The sequence below is a fragment of the Balaenoptera physalus genome (assembly GCF_965194825.1).
Source record: "Balaenoptera physalus genome assembly, chromosome: 3".
In the NCBI taxonomy this organism is placed as follows: Eukaryota; Metazoa; Chordata; class Mammalia; order Artiodactyla; family Balaenopteridae; genus Balaenoptera; species Balaenoptera physalus.
The window spans coordinates 163,233,436-163,259,566 of NC_138890.1; the positions used below are offsets into that span (position 1 = coordinate 163,233,436).

The 26,131-nt window shown below is 44.3% G+C and overlaps 1 protein-coding gene and 1 long non-coding RNA gene across 4 annotated transcripts in view; one reads left to right on the forward strand and one right to left on the reverse strand.

The window, feature by feature from the left end:
• The window catches only part of RETREG1 (reticulophagy regulator 1), a 125,459-nt gene that overhangs the window by 44,010 nt on the left and 55,318 nt on the right, over positions 1 to 26,131 (forward strand). The window lies entirely within an intron of this gene.
• Positions 13,764 to 18,955, reverse strand: LOC309656882. Of its 3 annotated transcripts, XR_014261565.1 has the most exons (5): positions 18,585 to 18,955; positions 18,172 to 18,328; positions 17,416 to 17,500; positions 16,791 to 17,240; positions 13,764 to 14,805 (listed from the first exon to the last, which is right to left on the reverse strand). It is a non-coding gene; the product is annotated as an uncharacterized lncRNA (long non-coding RNA). The 3 variants fall into 3 exon arrangements; XR_014261566.1 differs by lacking the exon at positions 16,791 to 17,240 and having other exon boundaries at positions 13,821 to 14,805; positions 18,585 to 18,800; XR_014261567.1 differs by lacking the exons at positions 16,791 to 17,240; positions 17,416 to 17,500 and having other exon boundaries at positions 13,859 to 14,805; positions 18,585 to 18,784.

Consider the following 26,131-nt stretch of genomic DNA (forward strand, 5'->3'; position numbering starts at 1 on the left):
GCTCGTTCCTAGTCTTGGGATGAAACGTGACCCGTGGTATCATGGCTCTTAATTCTCGTGTGACTGTGGCTGCTGACTGAATAATAGCCTCTGTTAACAAAGGAGAAATTGTGCCCATTACCTTTAAAAACACAAAATTGGTTTCAGTTTGGCCTGGTTTTTCTAAGGAAGTATAAATTAGAAAAAAGTACTTTTACTTACGTATACATCGATCATTCAAAATTTCTTTCCCTAATTCTTTAATAGTTTTGTACATTATAATCCAGATGAAGGAGCTCTTCTCATCATAAATCCTGTTTTACTGTTCAGTGTCAATTTACAGAAAATACAATTCTTTCATCAACGCTACAGATTTTGGAAATTACGGCTGAGAACTCTGGGATTTAATAACAGACATCGCCAGAATCCCAATGCCTCAGCCGGTGTCTTTCACAGGAAGTGGGGAGTGGCTTTCCAAGAAGGTAACAAGGGCAGCAGATCTACTTTGCCTTTCCTTGAGCTGACTCTTGGGGTGGGCACAGCAGAGAATTAACAGACGCAGTCTTTCTTAGAGCCAGCAGGGGTTAGCAGGAGTTGTGGGCTTTTTGCCTGCAGCTTGGTCAAATCCCAGGACTCCCCCTCTGAGCTCTCTCTCTCTCTCTCTCTCTCACCTGCTCTTAAGAGAAGCAATTCTGTGGCCCTACTTGGTGAGATGAAATGCCCTTGTGTCTTGTCAACTTCCAGATAATTGCCAAAGTGTTCTGTTTCTATTTTTTTCTGGAGAAAAGGAGCCAAGAATTGTCGGTCGTAAAGCCCAGTCCTGAGCTTGCCCCAGCTCATAGGCCCAGAACCAATTGGAGCATGTAAGTAAGAGCCGTCTAATTAATTAACTCCTTGAGCACAACACCATGCTTCCGTTAAAAGTGAAAAGTCATCTAGCATTTGCTAACTTGTCTCCTCTGAGGAACAGAATTTAGTATGAAAACTGCGTTTTCTGTACTTACGAATCGTCATCGCTCATCAAAATGCCACAGGCAGGAGGAATCACCAGGTCAAAAGCACTACGTAGTCACATGGTAGCTTAAAAAGTTTTCTTTCTTTCTTTGCTATTAGGCACAGCAGTAATTCCGACTCATGCATTGAAACTACTAGATTTTACAGTTTTAGTATTTTCAAAAGTGCCTATAAAATCACCTTGTAGCTTATATTTTGTCACCTTTCTAAGAAGGCATACCATGTGGAAGCTTTATTTTTTAACTCCAGCCAGAACTGCGCTTAGGAAGCCACATCTCCATGAGTTTTAAAAGAAAGTCTTGCTGTGAAGGATACATTCGACTGGATTAAATGAAAAATTCTTTTCCTCAGAAAAAAAAAATTCACTTAAATTCAGAATATTTTGGATTTTTTAACACAAGCATATCTGGGCTTGGGGAGTCTTTGGCTGGAGATGCCTGGGCCAGCCTGGGGGCAAAGCACCACTTTGAAAGTCTCTACCCTGCCAACATAAAAATCCGAATAGGCCTTTTATTCCTTTTTTCAAAAATAATAATTGAGCACAATTCTGTAGTCATATATCGCACAATGGAGAGTTGAAGCCCTTTTATTCCTGTCTCTCCGGAAAGAACGGACCCATTCAGCAACTGAGAGATGGTGAGCTCTTAGGCAGCGCGGCTGCAATGTGGCTTAGAATTCTCCACCCAGATTCCAATCTGTTGTGTTCATTCTTAAAAGTTGTACTTTGACAATCAGACCAGTTGAAGACAAGTGCGGAACAAAGGACTACAAGCCGTTTTGAAAGCTGTTTGAGGGCGAAGGGGACAATTCTGCTTCTTATCTCTTCACCATCAGTGGGGTCTCTACATAAAAAGTGTTGACTTCCTAAAAATGCCTCATGCTAGAACTTTAAGGGCTGTTTTTTCCTCTCAGGAGCCCCTCAAGCTAAAAGCCCTCCCTGAAACTGACGTGCATCTTCACAACAGCAACTGATCTATTTCTTAGGCATTAAAAATAAAATGAAACAGGAAGTACAAATTACTGTGTATAAAATAAATAAGCTACAAGGATATATTGTACAATGCAGGGAATATAGCCAGTATTTTCTAATAACTATAAATGGAGTATAACTTTAAAACACTGTGACTCACTATGTTGTACACCCGTAACTTATATAATATTGTACATCGACTATACCTCAAGAAAATAAAAGAAGAAAGAAAATGAAACAGGAAGTACATTTATTTCATAGCCCACTGGCTTCATTGACAAGGGAGACAAATTGTTAGACCTGTTCCTGGCTGTGCATTCCTTTCATGAGTAACATGTTCTCCTTATATTCAAGCAGATTTATCAAGTCAAAACGTGGGCAGGAAACCAGGAGTCAGGCTCTCAGTGAGTCTGGGAGCAGCAGCCCCTGACTTAATACTCAGGGCTCCTAAGTAAAATGCACTCAATATTATATTTTATTATAGTTTATAATTTTCGGTTTTGATAATTTGGGACATTTCTTAAAGCTAATGTAATTCCATAATCTTATTCAGTAACGAGTCCAATCAGCTTTTCCCCCCCATTATTTTAGCTCTGTTTCATCTTTGCTTAATTAAAAATGTGTGTACGTCACTGTTTTCTGTGGCTTCATCCTGGCTGTCTACAGCCACTTCATGAGAAACAAAAATTCCAGCTTTGATCATTTTAATCTATGTTTTCAGATTCTGTCAGGCTCCTTGCTTGTTAGGTTTGACTAGGTACCGGATCTTGCATTATTAAGGATTTGAGAATGTAGTTCACTTATAAATATATCAAGTAAGTAAGCTAGACTAATTGTTACCTAGTAGCATTCTTGCTTCAATAAACTTAAATTACCAGAAGGAAGAATGGTTAGTAGTTAATATTTCTCTTAACTTTCCCTGGCCTATGCAGTGATTATTTGAACATAAATTAAGACTTCACAGGTATTTGAAACTTTTTGTTCTCTGTCTGTCTTTCTCTTTCTCTTTCTCTCTCTCTATTGTTCCTAAACAATATTTATAGTCATATTTGCCTAATAGCATTTAAAACATAACTTTTTTCTTGATTTTAAAAGTAATACATGCTAATTTAGAAAACTGAAAATATAGGGAACTTATTGTAAAAAAAGAACACTCAAACCTTATAAACCCATCACCCAGAAATTAAACTCACTTTCAATTTTATTTTTTCCAGTCTTTTTGTAAAATTGTATCTGATTTTGTTCATTCATCGTTTCAACAAATATTTATTGCGTGCCTTTATTGCCAGTACTTCTAGGCATTAGTAGAATTAAACAAAAAGCAACAACTCTGTCCTCCTGTAGGTCACATTCTAGTGAGTGAGACAGAAAATAAATTACTACAATATATAATGTTAGATGGTGAACGATGTTTAAGGGAAACTGAAGCAGGAGAGGGGATTAGGGAGTGTGAGGGTGGGAGGTGAGGGTCAAGTTGTATTAAAGTGCTCAGGAAAGCCCTCACTGAAGAAGAGTTTTGAGTTTTGAGTTTTGAAGGAGGTGAAGTTGTGAATCATGTCTGGTTGAAGAGCTTCTAGTCAGAGGGAACAGCAAGTGCAAAGGCCCTGGGGCCCGGTGATTTTTGTTTTATACTAGTAAGTTTTTTTTTTTAATGCAACTGTAGTAACTAGAATAAATGGAATATTATGTAGCTAATTAAGATCATATTGTGAAAGTATGAAAATGGGATATGAGATATGAAAATGTATCATTTATTGCTAATTGTAAAAAAAAATTGTAGATTTAAAGCATTACAGGGAGGTATAATGCACAGTACCTTACAGTTATGTGTTGAACACGTCTGGTAGCTCTTGCGAAGGGAAGACAGGTGGTTTTTGTTTTCTTGATTTTGTTTATTATCAATACATTTTACTTCTATAATGAACATGCATAGCCTTTAACATGAAGAGAGACGAAAGATACTCAGTGAAGGGGGAGAGCAACCCACCAGTCAGGGTGAGGCCTGTGACTGTGGACATGGGAGACGACACCCCGCTTCAGGCATTCAGTTCACGTAAGGGCTCCGGCTCCTGAGCTGCTGACCGGAAATGGGGCTCTGGTTACGCAGACGGCACGGCCCAGGCCTTGGAAACACGTCAGGGTCGAAGTGCAGAGAAGCAGCGGGGCTCAGAGGGGGGGGCGGGAGCCTCAGGAATACGTCAGAGGCATTACAAGGGGGCCCTGACCAGCCCAAGTGTCACTTGATGCTGAGCTTCATAGGATTGGGGCAAAGAAAAATGACTAATGTATTATTGAGCAATACATTAAAATGATGAATTTCCAAGGTTAGGTGGTGTTCGAGGGGTGGGATAAAAGTTCTTAAATCCTTCCTTTCTGAGGCTCAGTGACAGGTACAGGTGAAGGGCCTGCGTGCATATCCTCATGATTTAGACACCCCCAGAAAGCTTATTTAAGTAAAATTTGAAAACTCTTTGTATCCTCCAGAGTAAGATTTATATCTCTATCCTTATACTCCAAGCTGTAGTCTTTGGGCAATTCAAACAAGAATGAACCTGAGAAGACAGTGTGTTCTCTTCTGGACACCCCACCCCTGGGTTCTGTAGGTCAGCCAGTCTGTCTGTCTCTCAGCTGTCAGTTGTCCATCGGTCAGCTATCAGTCTATCCAACCTACCTACCTACACATGTTCCTAAATTATCTTTTAATGATCGTATTTTATATATTGAAGGATATATGTAACATATACAGAAGTTGTAGTCATTATAATAAAACAGATCATCATGAACTTCCCCCCAAACAGGACTGAGGCTACTGCATCTCCCTTACCTTCTCCTGCTGCCTTCCCAGGCTAAAAGCAAGCACGGTTCTGATACTTGTGTTCTTTGTTCCTTTGCTTTAAAAAGAATATGTGTGTGTGTTTGTATACACATATAAATATATGTATATGTATTTATATGTATATAGATATATATAAATGCATATAAATATGTGTATGTATATAAATATTTGTATATGTGTATATATGTATATGTATACATATATATTTAAATTACATATACATGTATTCCTAAATAAAAATTTCACTTTTGAGGTCTATTAAAAATGGTTCCATAATTATGTAGTCTTCTAGAACTAATATCTTACCACTAAACTTTTACAAAAAGATAAATCCATGTTGCTGTGTATAGCTGCGGTTCCTTCTTTTTTGTTGCTGTATAATATTCCATCATGTGACTATACCACAGTTGATTTATATGCTCTCTTTGCATTGGACTTGGGACATTTTTTACCAGACTGTCCACTGCTTCTGTGAGTTTCTGAGTTTACTGCATGACAGTACCAACAATCACAGAAAGGGAAAAGGCAAATGCCTAACACATGAAGTGAGTGGTTTTCTAAGCCAGAATACTGTATATTTGAAAGCTTGTGTAAAGTCTGCCTCCACACTTGGGCTCTGACAGCTGGAATGATTTCCTTGCACGCTTGGCAGTGTTCTAGGGCTGGCCGCCGCTAGAGGGTGTGGGAGAGCTGGGCCATCAGCGTGTTGGAGAGGCTGAGGATAACGTGCCTGCTGTTGAGGCCTAGCTGCGTGGCACCAGTGATTTTAGTACGTGCACATTTCAGCGGGACAAAAACACCAGTGTCGCTTCAGTTACAATAAGAAGATCCAATTAAAGGTTACACCTCTGTCTGTACAGGTCTGTGCCAGGTTACGCACACATTTTAACGTAGGCGGAGTGAAAAAATGAACAAGGATGAAGAGTAGTGATAGGCTGCATCAAAGGAGAATAAGACAGACTGGGTGGGGAGGAAATTCACGTACAAATGGCCCAAAACAATGACAGATGACTCTGCTTCTCAGTTTAGAAACAGGCTGATGCTCGAGGCCTCCAAGAACTCAGCAGTGTTTTGAGTGTATCACCCTGTTTACTGCGTATTTCTATCCAGTGTCTCAAGAAATCTTCTGAATGTTCTTTATTACGTGCTCTCCAGAGTCTCCTTCCCTTGCCGGTCCCTGACTTAGTACTTTTTCCTCTCTTGGAAATGAATGGAAACCCATGGATTTTTCCCTCCCACAGAGCTCTAAATAACCTTGAATCAAGAATCCCAGAAAATGGCTTAATTTCCGGTTTCATGGAGAGAGAACTTCTTGTGAGTTGTTTGCCCCAGGCCAGCAACTGACCTGTGAAATATTGAGGGCAAAGGTCCCTGCTTGTTAGAAACGTGTACGAAAGAAAGGGCTGCCAAAGTATGTCCTAGACCAAATAATCTCCCTACCACCCACCTAAAGATGTCTGCCTCCTAATGCCCAGCACCTGGGATTATATTCCTAACATGGCAAAAGGAACTTTGCAGATGTGATTAAGTTGAGGATCTCTACGAAGGGAGGTGATCCTGGATTATCCAGACGGGCCAGTGTAACTATAAGGGTCTTTGTGAGAGGGAGGCAGGCAGGCAGAGAGGAGAGAAGATGCTGCTAGCTTTGAAGATGGGGTGTGGCGCCATGAGCCAAGGACAGGCAGCCTCCAGAAGGTGGAAGAGCCAAGGAAACAGATCTTCCCCCAGAGCCTCTAGAAGGAATGCAGCCCGGCAGACCCATTTTAGATTCTCATCACCAGAACCGTAAAATGATAAATCGGTGCGGTTTTAAGCCACTAATTTGATAATTCGTGTAGCAGCAATAGGAAACTCCCATAGTGTTCCTTATGATATGAAAGAACCGGCTTGGTTTGAAAATGTCGAGGGTGGGTTTACCAACTCACATCTCCACCCACTGAGGAAAGGCAGTTTGACCCCAGTATGTGGGAGAACTGCGTTCTGAAACAAGGAGGGTTAGAGTGATGCCAGGCGAGGTGACCAAGCACCGGGAAAGGACAGGGAGCCCAGGGTGGCCTGGGGGAATGTTCCCACTGGCACATAAGAGAGCTTGAAAAGGAAACACGAGGTCAAGATGGTCCGAAAGAGTCCTGAAGACGCTGTACTTGGAAGCCAGGGGCAAATATTATTTCACGGAGGAGGCTATTAACAGTTTCCAGGAGCAAATTGTATTAAAACATTTGTAGAGACCTTTGTAAATAGTTGTCCATGCTTTTGTTTATGTGCAGAGGAAGAGGACATCTTTTGGGGTAAAAATACGAATTCAGGGGCTTAAGGATGAGATGAGGGCTGAGAAAATGGAGGTAGGTCGTGTGAACCATGTATTAGAAAATATTAGTGTTGAATGAACGCAGATAGATTAAACAGTGGCCAGGAAAAGCAGCAACTTGTCTTTTGTTGTTGTTTACATTTTTTTATTGTGGTAAAATACACATCATGTAAAATTTACCATGAGTGACATTTAGTACATTCACAATGTCATGCAGCCGTCACCACTGTCTAGTTCTAGAACAGTTTCGTCACCCTCAAAAGGAAACCCTATAATTATAATCCCCATAATCACTTCCCATGCTCCCCTCCCCCTAGCTCCTGGCAGCCACTAATCTGCTTCCTGTCTCTGTGGGCTTTCCCTATTCTGGATATTTCTTATAAATGGAATCATACAATATGTGGCCTTATTGTTCCTGGCTTCTTTCACTTAGCATGATGTCTTCAAGGTTCATCCATGTTGTAGCAAGTATCAGTTCCTCACTCCTTTTCGGGGCTGAATAATATTCCATTATTTGGATGTACAGCATTTTACTTGATGGACATTTAGATTGTTTCCACTTTTTTGGCTGTTGTGAACAGTGAACAGCTTGGTTTTCTCTTGTGTGGTTTTGTTTTCGGGATAGAAGGGTGTGACTGTGTGGGAGAAGATGGGGACACGGCAGGGCGGGACTGCTGTGGTCCATGCTGCCCGGTCGCTGGGTAGAACTTGCAGGGAGAGTCACTAGGGGGCAGGATGATGTCCAGGGGAGAGGTGGACCTGGGCAGGCGATTCGCTTTGCTTTTCGTCCATAAATATCCTCTGGAGAATTGAAGATGGTGTAATATAACTTGGCAAATGCTGGAATGCCTGCTGGGGAAGCTGGATTCTAGGCAGCCTCTGTGCCTCCGGCAGCGAGAGCACTGCTTCTAAAGGAGGAATCCAAGAGTGTGCCCTTCACTTGTCATTTTAGTCATGTGTCCTTTAAAATAATTTTTTGAAAGAGAAGGGACCATACGGGAAGGAGGGGAATGGGAGGGTACCTTATGATTTAGAGGTACATCGTAAAAGGAGGAAAAAGGCCGTGGTGTCGTATCCTTATTGGGGTAGATTGCATTACTCATGTGCTGTTTCGGTTTTTTTGAAGGCTATTCTTACTTGTGCCTGTTTTTAATACCTGAACAACTGGGAGAGAGAACTTATAATCCTGCAGTCATTTGGCTTGTATTCTTAGAGAGTATTTTTAAACTCAACTTTCAGAGCCCTCCAACGTCATTTAAAGCACAGGAAGTGCTTTCAGTATTCATTTCTCCTAAAGTGCAAGTTTTAGATTTTGAACAGGATTTTTACTTCCACTGAAAACACATTTTAGCATATCTTTTCCTTGGTGTTTGGGGTTTTTTCGGGGGGAGGGGTCAGTTGTTACCTTTATTAAAATGAATGATATTTTCAGTCATGACTCAGGAGTCATCTGCTCTGGAAAGAAAACTAAGCTCCAAAGCTTATCAAGCTAAACATCCCCAAGTCAGAAATGGATGTTTATTTTGAATAAATCACACTTTTAAATACTTTTTTTTTCCCCTGGGGCTAAGTTGGAATGAAATCATCTTCCTTTAAAGGGCTTTTAATTGCTGCACCATGCTTGGAATATGTAATGAAACCTCAGTAATTGAGAGGATTTTTAAATGAAAAAGAAATTTGTATTTTTAAATTGAGAAATGGATCTGAAATTGACTTGGGGTCACAACAGGATTGTCCCAATCTAAATCCTCAGTAAACTGGACTAGGAAAGACTGCCCTTCTCCACACTCTTGCCCACATGTGACCTGTCCCATGAATACATAGGCGATTGAGTTGGACCACTTCTGCTTCCCTAATGAAAGGGGAGAAGTGACCCTGGTTGGAGGAATTTGTTTATGCTCTTTGTGTAGGGCACATAGAAAGTTAGAGATCGACTTAGAAGTTTGTCTCTGTTCCTTGTTCAAGGCATGAAAGTCCTCCAGCAGTAAGAGAAGAATACAAGGCTTACAATAAATGAATTGTCTCCTGCTGGTTAGAATATGAGATTGATAATTTAATCAATCAATTTTAGCTAAAATCCTAGAGAAAGCTTTTCAGCATTTACTTACTACCTTCTTATTCTTCTGTCTTTGAAAACCAGAACAGTTTTACCCAGTAATAATTTCAGGATATGAAATTGTTGGAAAACTTGACATGATGATGCCATATTCGTATGCATTCATATAGTCAGAGCTAAAGGGCTTTGGAAAACCTGCTGTTAACAGAACTGAATGTATTGTATACCTTTATTTTTTATGGAAGGGTTTCATTGTGCACATTGAAAGGGGAACTTGGAAGAAACCAGAGATATCCTTAGGCAAAATCATCCATCTATTTCTGTAGCCAAAATTAATGCTGCTAAAGCAAGAGTTATTGTTTTGGGATCAAAAATTAAGTTCCCATTGTTGGTAACACAGTCATGGTTATTATTCAAAGAAAGTTAATAAAGAGCCAGGCTCTGCGAGAGGATGGTGGAAAGTGAGTGTGGAATGTATTAAAAATGGTTCTTTTATTCTGAGGAAACCCAGTTTTCCTGTTATTTGTTGAGGAGGTCATTAACCCTCGATGCTTTCCCTCCATAAAATCTCTTTCATCTCGGTCCTGACTCTGAAATTCTTCACTTGAACTTCTTGTGGTATTTGTAACAGGATGAAACACTTTACAGATGTCAATCTTTTGGGTTGTGAATGGAGAAGGGGAGGTGACAGTGTCCATGGTCACCCTCTAGGTCTCTGTAGAGCTGCTATTTTGGATTCCTGCTGAAACTCTGGGGCCACTTGCCCTGTTGGTGTCTTGAGCTTGAATCCGTGGCTCCATTCTTCCAACATTTAGTAGATGCCTGCTGTGTATAAGGCACTCTGCTGGATGTGTGGCATAGAACCTCATATTCTGTCAAGATTTTATTGTATTTTCCTTGATGCTGGAACAAGGGGTAAAGTTCTCAGACGTCTATCAGAGAGGTGGTACAGATAATAAGAGAGTTGTGCATTGTCAGGCATGGTTGAAGCTGTGTCAGTTCACTTTTAAAATAATTCCTAAAAGAGTCTATTGCCATTTGCTCTACGTAAAGGGAGAAAGCCAGTGGCACCAGAATGAAAATGGCTGTATTACATCATCAGGAAAAGTTTTCATTGGTACATTATGCCTGGAGGGGAGGAAGTCTGTGGTTATATTTAGATTGATTCTGTTTTGCTCACTGAAACGGTAATTTTGAGACAAAGTAAGAAAAAGGAAAGGGAGGGATACTTGAAGAAGGCCACCAAATTTATTTTGTACACATTGATTAATATGGTATTAATTTTTATGTATATTGAATCAGCACCCTATTTTATTCCTGTTTTCCAATCACCTGTTATAATTATATCTCATTTAAACTATAAAAGCATCTTTGAAGTAACATGTTGCTTCTACCAATGCATCTTTTCAAATGTTGAATGTTTCTTTATCAAGAATATGAAATTTTTACACTACCAAATGTAAAATAGATAACTAGTGGGAAGCAGCCGCATAGCACAGGGAGATCAGCTCGGTGCTTTGTGACCACCTAGAGGGGTGGGATGGGGAGGGTCGGAGGGAGGGAGATGCAAGAGGGAAGAGAAATGGGAACATATTGTATATGTATAACTGATTCACTTTGTTATAAAGCAGAAGCTAACACACCATTGTAAGGCAATTATACTTCAATAAAGATGTTAATAAAAAAAAAGTATATGAAATTTCAAGATTTCTGCTGTGGAAAAACAGAGGTATCAAAGGAAATTTTTTAATTTTTTTTTTTTTTTCCTCTTGGGATTTCAGTCATTTGACTCCCATAGCTTCGCCTTTTATGACCTGTGAAGACTGGCCTTGTTTAGATGCTGTCACTGAGGGATAAAGGTTTTTAGCTCACTGCGTGTATGATGCACTTTGTCACAACCCAGCAGTGCCTCTGGCCCAGCGCTCCTCCCGGGCCCCCCCGGGGTAACAGTGACCCCCAAGTGACCCAGAGCAGCGCGGTGGACAGGGAAAACCACGGGTCTGGAGATGCTAATTTACCTGTCTTTCCAAGGAAGCTTCTGTGCTAACAGCAAACAGAAACCCCTCCATCCAGCGTTCATGAAGGAGGGATTATTTATTTGGACTCAGTATCACATGGAGGCTGAAACCAAGAAATGTAAGGAACCAGGGGCTGGAAAGTGACCAGAACAGAAGTAGCTAGAAGGTGCCCCAGGAATCAGAGGGAGCTGGTGGGAAGCTTGGAGTACAGCGCAGGGCAGTTGAAGAAGGGGAAGGCCCCAATGATTATGATGGTAAACTGTGGAGAACTCTTATCTGTTAGTGCCTGATATTTGCCAGGCGCTGTGCTAAATGCTTTCAGCATTACCTGGTTTACCTTCATGACAATTCACGAGGCAGGAAGTATTAGCTCCGAGACAAGGACACCACAGCTTGGTTAACTAACTTGACCACAGTGATGGAGGGAAGATTTCCACTCACATCGACCTCCCCTCCAAAGCACTGGGTTTATCTCGATGTTCTACTGCATCCCTTACCAAACTGCTTATATTTCGTTTTCCAGAACATAGCTTCTTAAACAGTATATAGGCAAATAAGGGTAGAGTTAAGAATTTTAAATGTTTTCATCACATGCCAACAGTGAAGAAGCAAATAGAACGCTGGTCACCAGTGTGCAAGGGTTAGAGATGCCATGGCGGGGGCCTGAGCTGGGTGGAAAGGAGCCCTGACCGGGCAGTGGAGTGGGAAGGGGTCTCTGAAGTTTGGAGAGTTATGCTTCTTGTGACTGAAATATGTTTCTTTGCTCTTGCTAAAAATTTATTTTTCATAGTTTTAAGCCTTGTTTTCATCACAAAAATGAGACTGTATTTTACTAAAAATATGTTGATTTCTGTCATATCAACTAATTTTTTTTTTGGCATAGAATTTCTCCTTACACATAAAAGAATTAAATCTTAGGAGTTAATGTGTCACCAATGGAAGACACTTTAAGCAAATAAGGTCAACTCTTGGGCCTCAGTTTCCTTACTGGCTAAACAAAGTGAACAGGCTTATTTTATTTTATTTTATATATTTTTTTAATTTTATTTATTTATTTATTTATTTATTTTTAGCTGTGTTGGATCTTCGTTTCTGTGCGAGGACTTTCTCTAGTTGTGGCAAGCGGGGGCCACTCTTCATCGCGGTGCGCGGGCCTCTCACTATCGCGGCCTCTCTTGTTGCGGAGCACAGGCTCCAGACGCGCAGGCTCAGTAGTTGTGGCTCACGGGCCCAGTTGCTCCGCGGCATGTGGGATCTTCCCAGACCAGGGCTCGAACCCGTGTCCTCTGCATTGGCAGGCAGATTCTCAACCACTGCGCCACCAGGGAAGCCCAACAGGCTTATTTTAAAGCTATGCTAATCAAAGCAGAGTAGAGAGTCCAGAAATAGACTCACACATATATAACAACTCATTTTCAACAAAGGTTCAGAGGCAATTCAGTGGAGAAAGGATGACTTTTTAACAAATAGTGCTGGAAAAGTTGAATATCCATAGGCAAAAACAGAAACTTTGATCCATACCTTGTACCACACACAGAAATTAACTTTAAAAAGGGCATTAAAACATAGGCCTAAATATAAACCTAAGTCTGTAAAACTTCCAGAAGAAAACGTAGGAAGTCTTCATAACCCCGGGTTAAGGAAGGAGTTTTTGGATATAATACTGTAGACATGATCCATAAAAGAGAAAAATGATAAATTGGACTTCATCAAGATTAAAAAACTTCTGTTCTTTAACTGGCACTATTAAGGGAATGAAAAAATCGAGGCACAGATTGACAGTGTTCTGTAAATCGTATATCTGACAAAATATTTGTATCCAGAGTCTATAAAGAATTAAAACTTAATAAATAAACAACCCACTGAAAAAAAGTTCAAATGATTTGAACAGATACTTCAACAATGATAAACACAGGAAAAGATGTTCACCATCACCAGTGACTAGAACTGCTCATGAAGCCACGGTGAGATACCCTCACACCTATCTGAATGGCCAGAATTGTATTTTACTGTATTTTATTTTTGGTTGCACCACACGGCTTGTGAGATCTCAGTTCCCCGACCAGGGATTGAACCCAGGCCGTCGGCAGTGAGAGCTTGGAGTCCAAACCACTGGACCCCCAGGGAATTCCCTGAATGGTCAAAATTTTAAAAGACTACGTACCCAGTCTTGCGAGGGCGTGGAGCAGTTGCAGTTCTCATATTCTCACATTCATATAGTCTGAATGAACGTCAGACTATATACAACTGTTCGCTAAAACAGCTGGGCAGTTCTTAAAAAGATAAACATACACCTACCATGTGATTCAGCCGTTCCACTCCTAGGTATTTACCCAAGAAAAACGAAACGTGTCCACACAAAGCCTTGGACTTGAATGTTCATAACAGCATTATTTGTTGTAGCCCCAAACTGTCCATTGACAGGTGATGGATGAGTAAACTGTGTGTATCCATACAATGAACCCTGCTCGACAATGAAAAGGAATACATTAATGGAGCAACATGGATGAATCTCAAAATAATTATGCTGAATGAAAGAAGCCGGACAAAACAGAGTACGTGCTGTATGATTCCATTTGCAGAAATGTTTAAAAATGCCAATGAATCTGTAGTTACAGAAAGCAGATCAGTCCTTGCCTTGGAACAGAGCGGGTGGTACACGGAAGGGCGAGAGGGGGGAGGGAGTAACAAGGGCACCAGGAAACTTGGGGAGGGCGATGGAATTGTTTATTATGCTGATTTTGGTGATGGTTTCACAGGCATGTACATGTGTCAGACGTTATCAAAGAGTGCTCTTTATTTTTTATTTATCTGTTTTTAAAGGCCAAAGTAGGGCCATGTGCTTTATTTATTTATTTATTTATTTTAATTAATTAATTTATTTTTGGCTGCGTTGGGTCTTCGTTGCTGCGCGTGGGCCCCCTCCAGTTGCGGCGAGCGGGGGCCACTCCTCACTGCGGTGCGCGGGCCTCTCCCATTGTGGAGCACGGGCTCCAGGTGTGCGGGCCTCAGCAGTCGTGGCAGCGGGCCCGGTAGTTGTGGCTCGCGGGCTCCAGAGCGCAGGCTCGGTCATTGTGGCGCACGGCCCAGCTGCTCTGCGGCATGTGGGATCCCCACGCCCGGACCAGGACTCGAACCCGTGTCCCCTGTATTGGCAGGTAGACTCGTTTTGTTTTTAAATTTATTTATTTGTTTTTATTTTTGGCTGCGTTGGGTCTTTGTTGCTGCGTGCGGGCTTTTCTCTAGTTGCGGCGAGCAGGGGCTACTCTTCTTTGCGGTGCGTGGGCTTCTCATTGTGGTGGCTTCTCTTGTTGCGGAGCACGGGCTCTAGGCACGCGGGCTTCAGTAGTTGTGGCACTCGGACTCAGTAGTTGTGGCTCGCGAGCTCTAGAGCGCAGGCTCAGTACTGTGGCGCACGGGCTTAGTTGCTCCGCGGCATGTGGGATCTTCCCAGACCAGGGCTCGAACCCGTGACCCCTGCATTGGCAGGGGGATTCTTAACCACTGCGCCACCAGGGAAGCCCGGCAGGTAGACTCTTAACCGCTTCCTCACCAGGGAAGTCCCTCAAATAGTGCTCTTTAAATATGCACAGTTTATTATATGTCGAGTACACGTCCGTAAAGCTGTTTAAAAGAAAACAAAGCGGATACAGCAGTCAATACCAATACATGAGTGAGAACACAAATAGAAGTAGGAGCTGTTCTGTTTAGACGCCAGCAGGAATTTTCTAAAACTTTCTACCGGGTGATTCCAGAGCTAGTTCCGACACCCTTCCACGTGGCTGAGATGCCCCTCCACATGTGGTGTGTGGCGTGTATTTCTTTTAGCCGAAATGTTTAAGAGGTCCTTTGACTTTTGAGAATAATGTGTTACACATTTAAAAAAGAAAAAAAGTTGCTTTCTGGAGGCACAGTGCAAAGACAGACAGGGTAGACCTGAATTCTGAGCTGTGTTCGCTGGGCCGTGGCTTTCCGCCTTCTCCTCTGCATGTTGTAAAACTATTTGCAAACGAAGCAACTGACAAAGGATTAATCTCCAAAATATACAAGCAGCTTATGCAGCTCAATATCATAAAAACAACAACCGAATCCAAAAATGGGCAGAAGACCGAAATAGACATTTCTCCAAAGAAGACATACAGATGGCCAACAAATACATGAAAAGATGCTTAACATCACTAATCATTAGAGAAATGCAAATCAAAACCACAATGAGGTATCACCTCACATCGGTCAGAATGGCCATCATCAAAAAATCTAGAAACAATAAATGCTGGAGAGGGTGTGGAGAAAAGGGAACACTCTTGCACTGTTGGTGGGAATGTAAATTGATACAGCCACTATGGAGAACAGTATGGAGGTTCCTTAAGAAACTAAAAATAGAACTACCATATGACCCAGCAATCCCACTACTGGGCATATACCCTGAGAAAACTATAATTGAAAAAGAGACATGTACCACAATGTTCATTGCAGCTCTATTTACAATAGCCAGGACATGGAAGCAACCTAAGTGTCCATCAACAGATGAATGGATAAAGAAGATGTGGCACATATATACAATGGAATATTACTCAGCCATAAAACGGAACAAAACTGAGTTATTTGTAGTGAGGTGGATGGACCTAGAATCTGTCATGCAGAGTGAAGTAAGTCAGAAAAACAAATACCATGTGCTAACGCATATATATGGAATTTAAAAAAGTGGTACTGATGAGCCTAGTGGCAGAGCAGGAATAAAGACGCAGACGTAGAGAACGGACTTGAGGACACGGGTGGTGGGGGGGAAGGATAAGCTGGGACGAAGTGAGAGAGTAGCACTGACATATATACACTGCCAAATGTAAAATAGATAGCTAGTGGGAAGCAGCTGCATAGCACAGGGAGATCAGCTCGGTGCTTTGTGTCCACTTAGAGGGGTGGGATAGGGAGGTTGGGAGGGAGGTGCAAGAGGGAGGGGATATGGGGATATATGTATACGTATAGCTGATTCACTTAGTTATACTGCAGAAACTAACACAACATTGTAAAGCATTTATACTCCAGTAAAGATGTGAAAAAAAACAACCACCAAAGAGGGCTGGGTGCTTGGAGGACAACAGGTTCTACTGACTCTGAGACCCCCCCCCCCACCCTTCCCTGGGCCTATCTTCTGTCTTTCTAAAGCCCTGTCACCTGCTACTGTTGTATATAGTTGAGCAAAATAAAATATACTTGTGCTTTAACACCCCACCCCCAACTAAAAAGCCTTGGGGCAGGAGTCAGGTGGAGTTCCTGTTTTCCTAGAACCATTACTAATCTGTAGTGACAGATATCCGAGCAGTGGTTGCCTGGGGCAGGGTGGGTAGGTGCTTTGTAGGTTGGAAATGTTCTCTATCTTGCTTCTGGTGGTGGTTCCACGGTGTAATCATCTGTCAAAACTCACCCAATTTTATGCTTCAAACGTATGCAGTTTATTCTCTGTAATTATATCTCCATGAAGTTGTTGATTTAGAGCTCCATACCTTTCTGCCCTCAGCTCTCAGCCCTCAGCTTTAGAATATAGTGGCCCCTGCACACACACCCTGATTGTGTGTGCGTTTTTTTTAAACTATTAATTATTTATTTACTTTGGCTGCGTTGGGTCTTCGTTGCTGCGCGCAGGCTTTCTCTAGTTGTGGTGAGCGGGGGCTACTCTTCCTTGTGGTGCGCGGGCTTCTCATTGCGGTGGCCTCTCTTGTTGCAGAGCACGGGCTCTAGGCACGCGGGCTTCAGTAGTTGTGGCACGCAGGCTCAGTAGTTGTGGCTCATGGGCTCTAGAGCGCAGGCTCAGTAGCTGTGGTGCGTGGGCCCAGTTGCTCCGCGGCATGTGGGATCTTCCCGGACCAGGGCTCGAACCTGTGTCCCCTGCACTGGCAGGCGGATTCCCAACTACTGTGCCACCAGGGAAGCCCCTGATTGTGTTTTAATAAAATAATCACATCATTGCCTCCCTAGGTAGTTCTTGAAACAAGAAACCATAGGCATGTATGTTAGTTTTTATTGTGAAACTTGGATACTCTTCCTTTATATCTGTGTTCCTAAGGGCAAAGTCAAGAGTGAAATTGAGGCAGTTTGTTTTAGCTAATGAAATATGAAAGAGTGGTGATTAGTCTTGTCTCTTCAAACATGTAAGCTCTGGGACAGGGCAGGGACAAAGGTAATGTCCGTCCTAGAATCTCTCAAGCGCAGTGATACCACATAGTAAATACGTACTTGTTTACTTGTCACTTGACTGAATGGATGCTTTTTTCCCCTTTAGTTTTTCCAAATCATCCCTGTTACACAACTGCTCTTCTCCCTGTTCCCCCCAAAACGCACACCGGACGTGTTAGCCAACCAGGAAAAATGTCTTCCCAATCACTTTACATCCCCAGTTCTGTGCTCAGAAAGGTCATTTCTGTCCGGTTCCCTGGAGCCTGGGTGAGTTGACGGATGTGAGTGCCCAGCGCCCGTGCTTGTCAGGCACAGACCCCCACCATCCCTCTCCTTCCCTTCCCTTGTTATATAATCATCAGTTAGTTCCAAGTTATTCATTAACCAGCCTAAATCTTTCCCAGATTTGATTTTCCTACAGCAACCAAATGAATCATTCACAGGTATGTGAATTTCCTAAAGGGATCAGAATCAAAGAATTTCAGATTCTCAGTGTTTAAGATCCTTTCGGTAATAACTGAATTTGTGGTAGAAGCAAACTCATTCTTTAGCCCTGGCCTGTGTCTGCAGAGATGGGGGCTTCTGTGTGACAGAAACATTAATCCTGAGTCCCCAAGTCAAGCCTCATCAGATCCCACTGCCCCCCTCCTTAGGCTGGTACACTTTGTCCTCTCAAGTTTTATCCCTGATTGACTTCACAAATAACTCTGCTCATAAACAAACATAATGAGGTAATTGATTTGTTCTTAAGAAATTTACAAGTGCTTAAAAGGCGTCAGTAGGATAGAGGCCCGTGCCCTGGGAACTAAAACTTACTGTGTTGGTCATCTTTAGTTGGGGGATCTTGTTTGCCTTGAGAAAGTTGTTCACTTTGGTCCGATAGATCCCAATCCGAAAGAGTTCCCAAAGAACCGATTTTCATAAATCTACTCACTGAGTGTCCGTATTCTTATCAGCAGCCGCATCCATTGTCCTAACCAAAAAGCAATCAAGAGTATAAAGGAGATACTCGTAAGTTTTACGTTAAAAAAAAAATTATTTGAATGTGCATTTTCCTTGGACAGAATTCTTTTAAAAGTGTCATTCACGTTCTCTACTCCGAGTAAATGTTACTTGGAAAAGGAAAGTTATTTTAAAACATGTCATTCAATTCAGGCATATTTGATACGCGGAGAATCTGGTACCAGTAATTACTTGACATCTAAATGTCTGGTGAATAAAATACTTACTAAATTTTGACAGTTACTCAAAACATGTTTAAGGCCAGTCGAGGTAGCGGTGAGATCTGCCTTCAGTGATAGTGGAGTGACATGGCAGGACACGGTGCCAGGACAGTCGGCTCTGCTGGTGGTTGATGGGAAGGGACCTGGGGGCTCAGGGACAGGCAGAAAGCAGGGGCAGTTGCTGTGAGGCCCCGGTGGGCAGGAGATGAGGCCAGGTGGGAAGGACCAGGGGCTGGTCTTGACCTTTCCTGTCTGGCTTGCTGAGTCCCGGCTCTAGATTACGAAACATGTTCTGGAAATTATTTCCAGCGGGCACACATCCTTTTGGTGACAGCTTATTTCTGGATTCCCGGTGCAAACGCCTGGGCCCTGATGACATTCAGGGGTGTGTTTTATGGCCCATCACCTGATTAGTCACTGAATTCTGAGGACTCTTCCCGCTGGCATCGGGACAGAGCACATGAGTGCAGGACAAAATAACTTGTTTATTTCCTCCAGGCTCCTCCTAACAGACCATGAAGTCAGAGCCTCCCCTGCCTCGGTGCCCCCTTTATGGAGGTCCCTAGCCGTGTGGAAGTGAAGCGCTGGGGCCTTGCCCAGGGAAGTGGCCTCTAAAACAGAGATTTTTGAGCTCCTTAGAGGGATATTTCAAAGTTTATGTCTGAAGACACGAACTCAGTCATCTCTGAAACATTTTGGAACACAAAGTGACCCTGTAACTGATTCTTACAAACCATCCTCAGTTTTCCTTTGAAGAAGAGTGCTTTCATTCCTTTTCAGTTCTAAGGCGGGGGGGGGGGGGGGCGACCTTGAGGGCAGTGTGCAGGGCGTCTTGGGAGGTCAGAGGGTATGCTGACAGGCAGCGTCCTGGTGACAACAGACTTGAGTTCAGATCTCTCTCTACCTCACTACCATGTGTAAAATAGGCAGCTAGTGGGAACCTGCGGTATACAGCTCGGTGCTCTGTGATGACCTAGATGGGTGGGATGGGGGGGAGGGAGGGAGGTCCGAGAGGGAGAGGATATAGGTATACACGTAGCTGATTCCTTTCACTGCACCGCAGAAACTAACATTGTAAAGCAACTATACTTCAATAATAAGACAAAAATAAATAAAACGGGTATAGTGATAGAACCCCCTCCCAGAGCTCTGGAAAGGCTGGACGGAGAAGCTGTATGTACAGCGTCGAGCACAGAAGGGCGTGCACGCGGTTCACCGGAGCTGTCCCGGCTGTTGTTATTTGTGATCATTTCTGCGAGGAGCAGAGGACCCCCGATCTGAAGCCACTTCCCTGCTCAGAACACACCTCCCCAGGGGGCCAGGAGGCACACTAACCGAGCAGAGCGGTCACCTCACAGGCTCCTTTTGTCCCAAGTGGTCTCTTCCCCTTCCCCTGAGGTTGGCGGCTGGGTCTTCAGCCTGGAGCCGGGGCCACCTGCTGCAGTGAAGGATGGCCGGGGTGAGTGTTAACTTTCTGCATCCTCTCCGGGGCCCGGGCTGCGCTGCAGCTCTGGATGTCTTGCTCTGATCTGGGCCCTGCTAGAACTCCGTGTTTGTCCCCGCAGACGTCAGTAAAATGAGCTGCTCCGAAGTGCCCCCTGCGAAGATCCTCGAATAGACGTGAGAGCTGAATTGCTCCGTATCCTGTGAATATACTTGGGGGCCGAGAATTCCTGCGCTTGATCTGCTCACGATTTGCTCCCGAAACAGCTGAGTCGCTGACTGCAGCCCCAGGCGGGGACTGCACTCTGCTAGTGGATAAAGGGCCCTGGGACGTGAAGTCACCATGTGGCCACCCATATCCACGCCTCACGCCATCCTTTTCCCTTTGAAGAACTAAAGCATTTGTTTGATCTGTGGTCATAGCCACACACCACGTAAACCCACCCCCAAGCCCCACAGTGTAGCCGCTGCAGATGTTGGCAGCTGGCAGCCCGGCTGAGGCTCGGACGTCCAGGCAGAACAGGAGAGGCATTTACAGAGCGGGCTCCGAGGCCCACTGCCCGGGGTTTCAGCCCAGCTCTCTTCGCAGGCACCTGGCCCTGGGCAAGTTCTAAAACCTCAAAGCCTCATTTCTTCACTTCTTAAAAATGTTTTTAATTTTTTGTCCGCACCCCGCGGCATGCGGGATCTTAGTTCCCCGGCCAGGGATCGAACCCTTGAACCCGCGCCCCCTGCAAAGGAAGCGCAGCGTCTTAACCACTGGGCGGCCAGGGAAGTCCCTCATTTCTTCGCTTTTGAAACATGGGAAATGCTATTTAATTCAGGGGTGGTGATGAGGATTAGAGCACTTGGAAGCTGCCAAGCTCCCGACCCCTCTGTGAGGGCTCCGGAACAAGAGCGGTTCTCTGGTTCGTGCAGCTGACCGGGGCAGGGGGTCGGGCCCCTCGAGGGTGTCGGCGCTGGTCCTAAGGGCCAGGACAGGCAGAGTGGGATGGGTGGGGGGCCCGTCAGAGGAAGAGCAGGCAAGCGTCCGGAAGGACAGTCGGCTGAAGTTGGATCTTTTGCCATCCTGGGACTCTTGTGGCCTGAAGCCCTTTCTTGTTTTCCATGGATATGCTCTCCCCGCTCGGAGGGCTTTTCTTGGGGGAACCCTCAAGCAAGTCTGTATTTGAAAAGTATTCTTGTGGTCTGCCAGAATGCTCCCCCAAGACAGGAGTCTGAGATGAACGTGGAAGCCCATCAGCGATAAAACATTCCAACGCTAGCTTTGATCTGTCAAAACCTGCACGGTCTCAGGCATGCTTTGGCTTTGGCACCATCACCAGTGCACACTGATCTGTGGGCTTTGGCAGCCAGCCCCTGGACGAGCCGTGGTTTTCCATCCAGCCGGCTCTGACACATCTGTGCCGTGAGTGTTTCCTATCGGGTTGGGATGAGGGGATAAATGTCAGAGTGCTGAGGACATGAAACGGGAGACCTGTGTGTCTTGGTGGCGCCTTGGGAGAGGGTTAAAATCTGTCGAAGTGCTGGCATGTCTGGGCCCCAGGGGTGGACCAGGTCGGCGATTTCATGTTTTGTGAGGTGATCCTCTTATGCTGACTTACTTACAATCCTTGCCGCTCTCGTTGCCACTGTGGGCCGTCGGGTTCTTGTTGCTTGAAGACATAAAGGAGTGAGTTTGGGTTTTATCGACATTGTCCAGTTTCGGGGCATTTTGTGAGAGCTTCTCCCTGGGAATGAACAAGAGGGCTCATGGATTTCAAGGCAGGCTTCTTCGCTGGTGAAAGCTGGTCAGAAAATTGTCATCAATTCCAGCATTTGGCTGGTCCAGTCGAGCAAGAGACGTGAAATGGGTGGGCACGGGAGGTGGACTGCAAAGGAGACAAAAGGACTCAGAAAGCTCTCGTGTGCTCCTGTGCGATTTTAGATGAGGCACTGACACATGGCAGACGGCTCTTCGACAAGCCCGATGCAGCCTGCATCCCAAACCTACAGCTCCCACCGTGTGGAACGGGCTCCCTGCACTTGTCACCGCTGAAATCAAGCAATCACTCAGCTCTCCTAAGGACTGATGCCAACTGAAAACATACTTGTGCACATTTGTGGCGGGGGTCGGGGGGCAGAGGAAAAGCAATGTAGGTGGTCTGGTTTAAACCCTTCCTCATTAGAGCCCAGCTTCTCTTAGCTCTTAACCAAATGGGCCTTTGTATGTTGGTCTGTGTCTTCACTTGTTTCTTATCCAGCTTCTGTACCACCCTGGGAGCTCCGTAAAACAGAGACCACGTCTCCTGGATCTGCCCCTGTGACCCCAGGGCCTAGCACAGTGCCTGGCACTTAATAAGTGCTCACTAAAAATGTTTGACGAGGGAATGAGTGACCTGAGCCCATCATTTCCAGAAGAAAAGTGGTAGCAGAAGACATCGCCTTTTCGGGAGTTTAGCAGGGATATTTTAGCGATGCAGCAATCCCTGGTACAGAGTCTAATTCTGACGGGACTTCTACCCTGAGCAAATTAGTAAGATGGGGGTTCTGAGTGTCATGTGAAAAGCGGCTAGTAAACGCTCAGCAGAGGAAAATGAGAGCTGGCTGGAAACAAAGTGTGAATGTTGTTGGGAGTGCAGAAATCCCCGGGCCACCCCTTCTGCTTCATTCACACATTATCACATGATTGCCTTGGCCTTGATAAGGTTGGCTGAAATCCGCAGGGCAGTCTCTCCTCTCCATCTACTCTATACGTCCGCGCTCTCCAGCGGGGCTGGGCAGGCATGGGGCACTCTGCACCCCGCACGATGATCTCTGGGAGCAGTCCTTCACACGACATCAGACCAGTGGGGACCTCATAGCTCGTGTCGTAGAGTAAGTGTAGACAATACAGTTCTCACACGTAATCAGAGTCTCAGCTACTCGGAACATACTCTAGTGCTTGGGTTTTTCATTGTCGCTGATAAAATGTTCATTATTGTAAATTAGTGGGTGTAGAGAAAATGTGTCGTTCCTTTTGGCTACCAGGACCTTTCCTCTGGAGGAGAATTTTCTGCCTTATAACTTCAGGCAAAGAATTCATGCTGTTATCTTCTTGTTCAGGTAATTTATAGAAGTTTCTTCAGAAGTATGCAGATAATACAGGCACACTTGGTAAAAATGCTAAAAAATGGCATCTAGGTAATTGCTTTAGTCTTTCCCTTTGTTGTCTGCATGGAGACCCAGCGTGAGGAAACAAAAAGAAAAAAAAAATGAAAAAGAAAAACTTTTTGAACACCGATGAGTAAATTGAGATGAAACCTCTGATGCCCTCGAAAACTGCATCACCGCCCTGATACCCACAGGCGTGAATGACAGACAAGCTACTGATACTCAGTGTCACCGGGTCTCCTCTGGATATCAGGACGCATCGTTTGATCTCAGTGTCTGCCGTCCTGTGACTGTTCTTAAAGGAAGGTTTCTAAGGCCAAGGAGGACATGGTCCATCCCCTTCATCCCGGCAGTCAAGTCCTTTAACAGGGCCGCAGGGCCCCGGAAGAGCCAGCGGTTCGCTGATGCTGTCTTAAGGATGCCGCTTCCTCTGGTGTAAAGGAGCCTTGCGGTTGGAGGAGGAGCACAAACCTTCCTAATCAGCTTGCTGGCTGCGTGGGCTGCAGGCCAGTCCCGACTCAGGCTGTCCACTGCCTGATTTGCTGAAAGAAACCCTGCTTAATGCTTACGGGAACTCGTTCCCCCTGCAGTCCTCTCTAGCCACGCCCCCTTCTCGGTCCCCAGCCGAGCAATGCGTTGTCTTGTTTCCACCTGGAATCCCCCATCTCAACCGCATCCCATCCTTTAGCATCACTAAAGCATCACCTCAGGGAAGCCTTTTCTGCTCGCCGCAGACCCCATGCCTGTCTCCTGTGCTCGTGGTGCGCCTCTCCGTGTCATTCTGTATTTTCCCTGTCCTAACGGGGCCCATCACGTTGCTTTGTAATTGCTTCTTGGTTTGTCTGTGTTCCCCACAGACAAAGTCACCGAGACTGAAACTCGGTGATAACAGGGGAAACATTTCTTTTTTTTTTTAATCAGTCATCAATTTTATACACATCAGTGTATACATGTCAATCCCAGTCGTCCAATTCAGCACACCACCATCCCCACCCCACTGCGATTTAACAGGGGAAACATTTCTAATCTTTGCCCTCCCCAAGTCTGGCCTACAATTGCCATCAGTAAACAGTTATTAAATGAATCAGTCATTTAGCCAAACTATGTAATTCATAAGCACCTGTGATGAGTCTAGAATAGTGCTATGAGCAATGGGTGATTCAGAAGAAGAACAGCCCTGGCTCAGCCATTTCCAAGTCTTGTGAGTGGCCTTGGGCAAGATGCTTTGCTTCTCAATCTGTCTCTTCATCTGTGAAAGGGGATTAGAACAACACCTTCCCCAAGATGTTTCAAGGATTACATGAAATTATTAACATAAAGCACTTGGTACAGAGTAAGCAATCCTTTGTGCAATTACTATTATCTTTCATCAAGAGGTGAACTGGCCAGCAGTAATGAAGGATTGAAAGTGAAAGAATAGGAAATCAAAAACATAGTTTCATTCATTCCTTACATTGATATTCTGCTGAACATTAGAGAAAGGAAAGATAGTTGTGATTGGAGAGAGCAACATGGAAAGCGTGAGACAATCTTTGTCTCGTGTGTTCTTTTTAAGCCAACACATAAGTAGGACAGTCAAAATGCCTGCTCTGTCCTTGGTGTTTTGCATATGATGACATTCTCATTCTCTAATCTTATATACTTAATCTAATCCACTTACAACATTTACATATGCCTTAAGTCTTCACAGCAGCTGTTAGGAAGTGCTGTTATCCCCACTTCACAGACGAGGAAACAGACAGAGAGCTTAAGTCACTTGCCCGAGCTCACCCAGCTGGTGGGTAGTAGAACAGCATCAGAACCCAGGCAGGCTGTCTGCAGGGGTCACTCGGCAGAACTGCGCCTCGGAGCATGCAGTGTGCCCAGCACAGTGAGAGGACAGGACACCAGAGACAGCCCTCCGGCGGTTTACTGCTTAGGCAAGGACTTAACAGTCGCATTGAGAAGTAAATAACACCTGGCAACAGAGGAGAGGACGATGGCCAGGGTGGGTTTCCAGAAATGGACTTGGGGATGGAGATGCGCTGCAGCATGTTTGTCTGGATAAACATCTGGGAAGGGGGTGAAGGAGGAGGGGGCAGACCTTCTGGGGCGGGGAGGACAGGATAGGGTGATCGGAGACAATGAACCTGACCACGTGCAGGATAAGGTGAATGGGAGAGCCTGAGGGCGATATCCATGAACCACAGGACACTTACGGTGAAATTTCACCCTCCACCCAGTTCCCCAGCTGGCTGACTAAGATGCACAGTGATGCAGTGAAGGACATGCAAAAAGTCCAAGCAGCTGAGACAGCTGGGAAGTCCTTAGGATGTTCCGCGTTCTCTCAGGTTCCGCTTGCTATTGAAAAATGCTGCAAAGCAACCCTTCTGGCGTCTTCGGTGGGATGGTGATACTATCAAATCGGATGTGGATCCAGGAAGAGAGTGTTGCTGGTTTGTTCAGTTACCACATTAACAGCAACTGCTGCTGCTTTGATTTGCCCCTGATATGATAAGAGGCTAATTATATGACAGGGTGACCCACGTGGCAGAATGATTTCCGTTGTAGCAACACAATATTTACCTGGACTGCAGACAGTCAAGCCGCTAATTCAAGATGCAATCTTTTCCAGAGACTCAGCCAATGTAGCGAAAAACAGCCTTCCCCATTCCTCACACGGACTCTCTCCAGTTCTAGGAAGCATGATGGGTTATTTTCTTTTCAACTACCGATTGAGCATTTATTTACTGATGACCTTTTTCAGAGTCTTTTTATATTAAAAAAAAAATCTCCATTTGAAAGTATGATCAATGACAGGACACGAAATCACCTGCCTTTGTTTTTCTTTGTAGATTTTTAAAGATAGAATTTCACACTTTTAGGGGGTAGATTTTATCTGATTACAACAGGAATACATATGTGGGGGAATTTTTGAAAATACTTAAAACACACAAAAGAAAATAAAAACCATAGAGATAATCACTATAAATATTGGG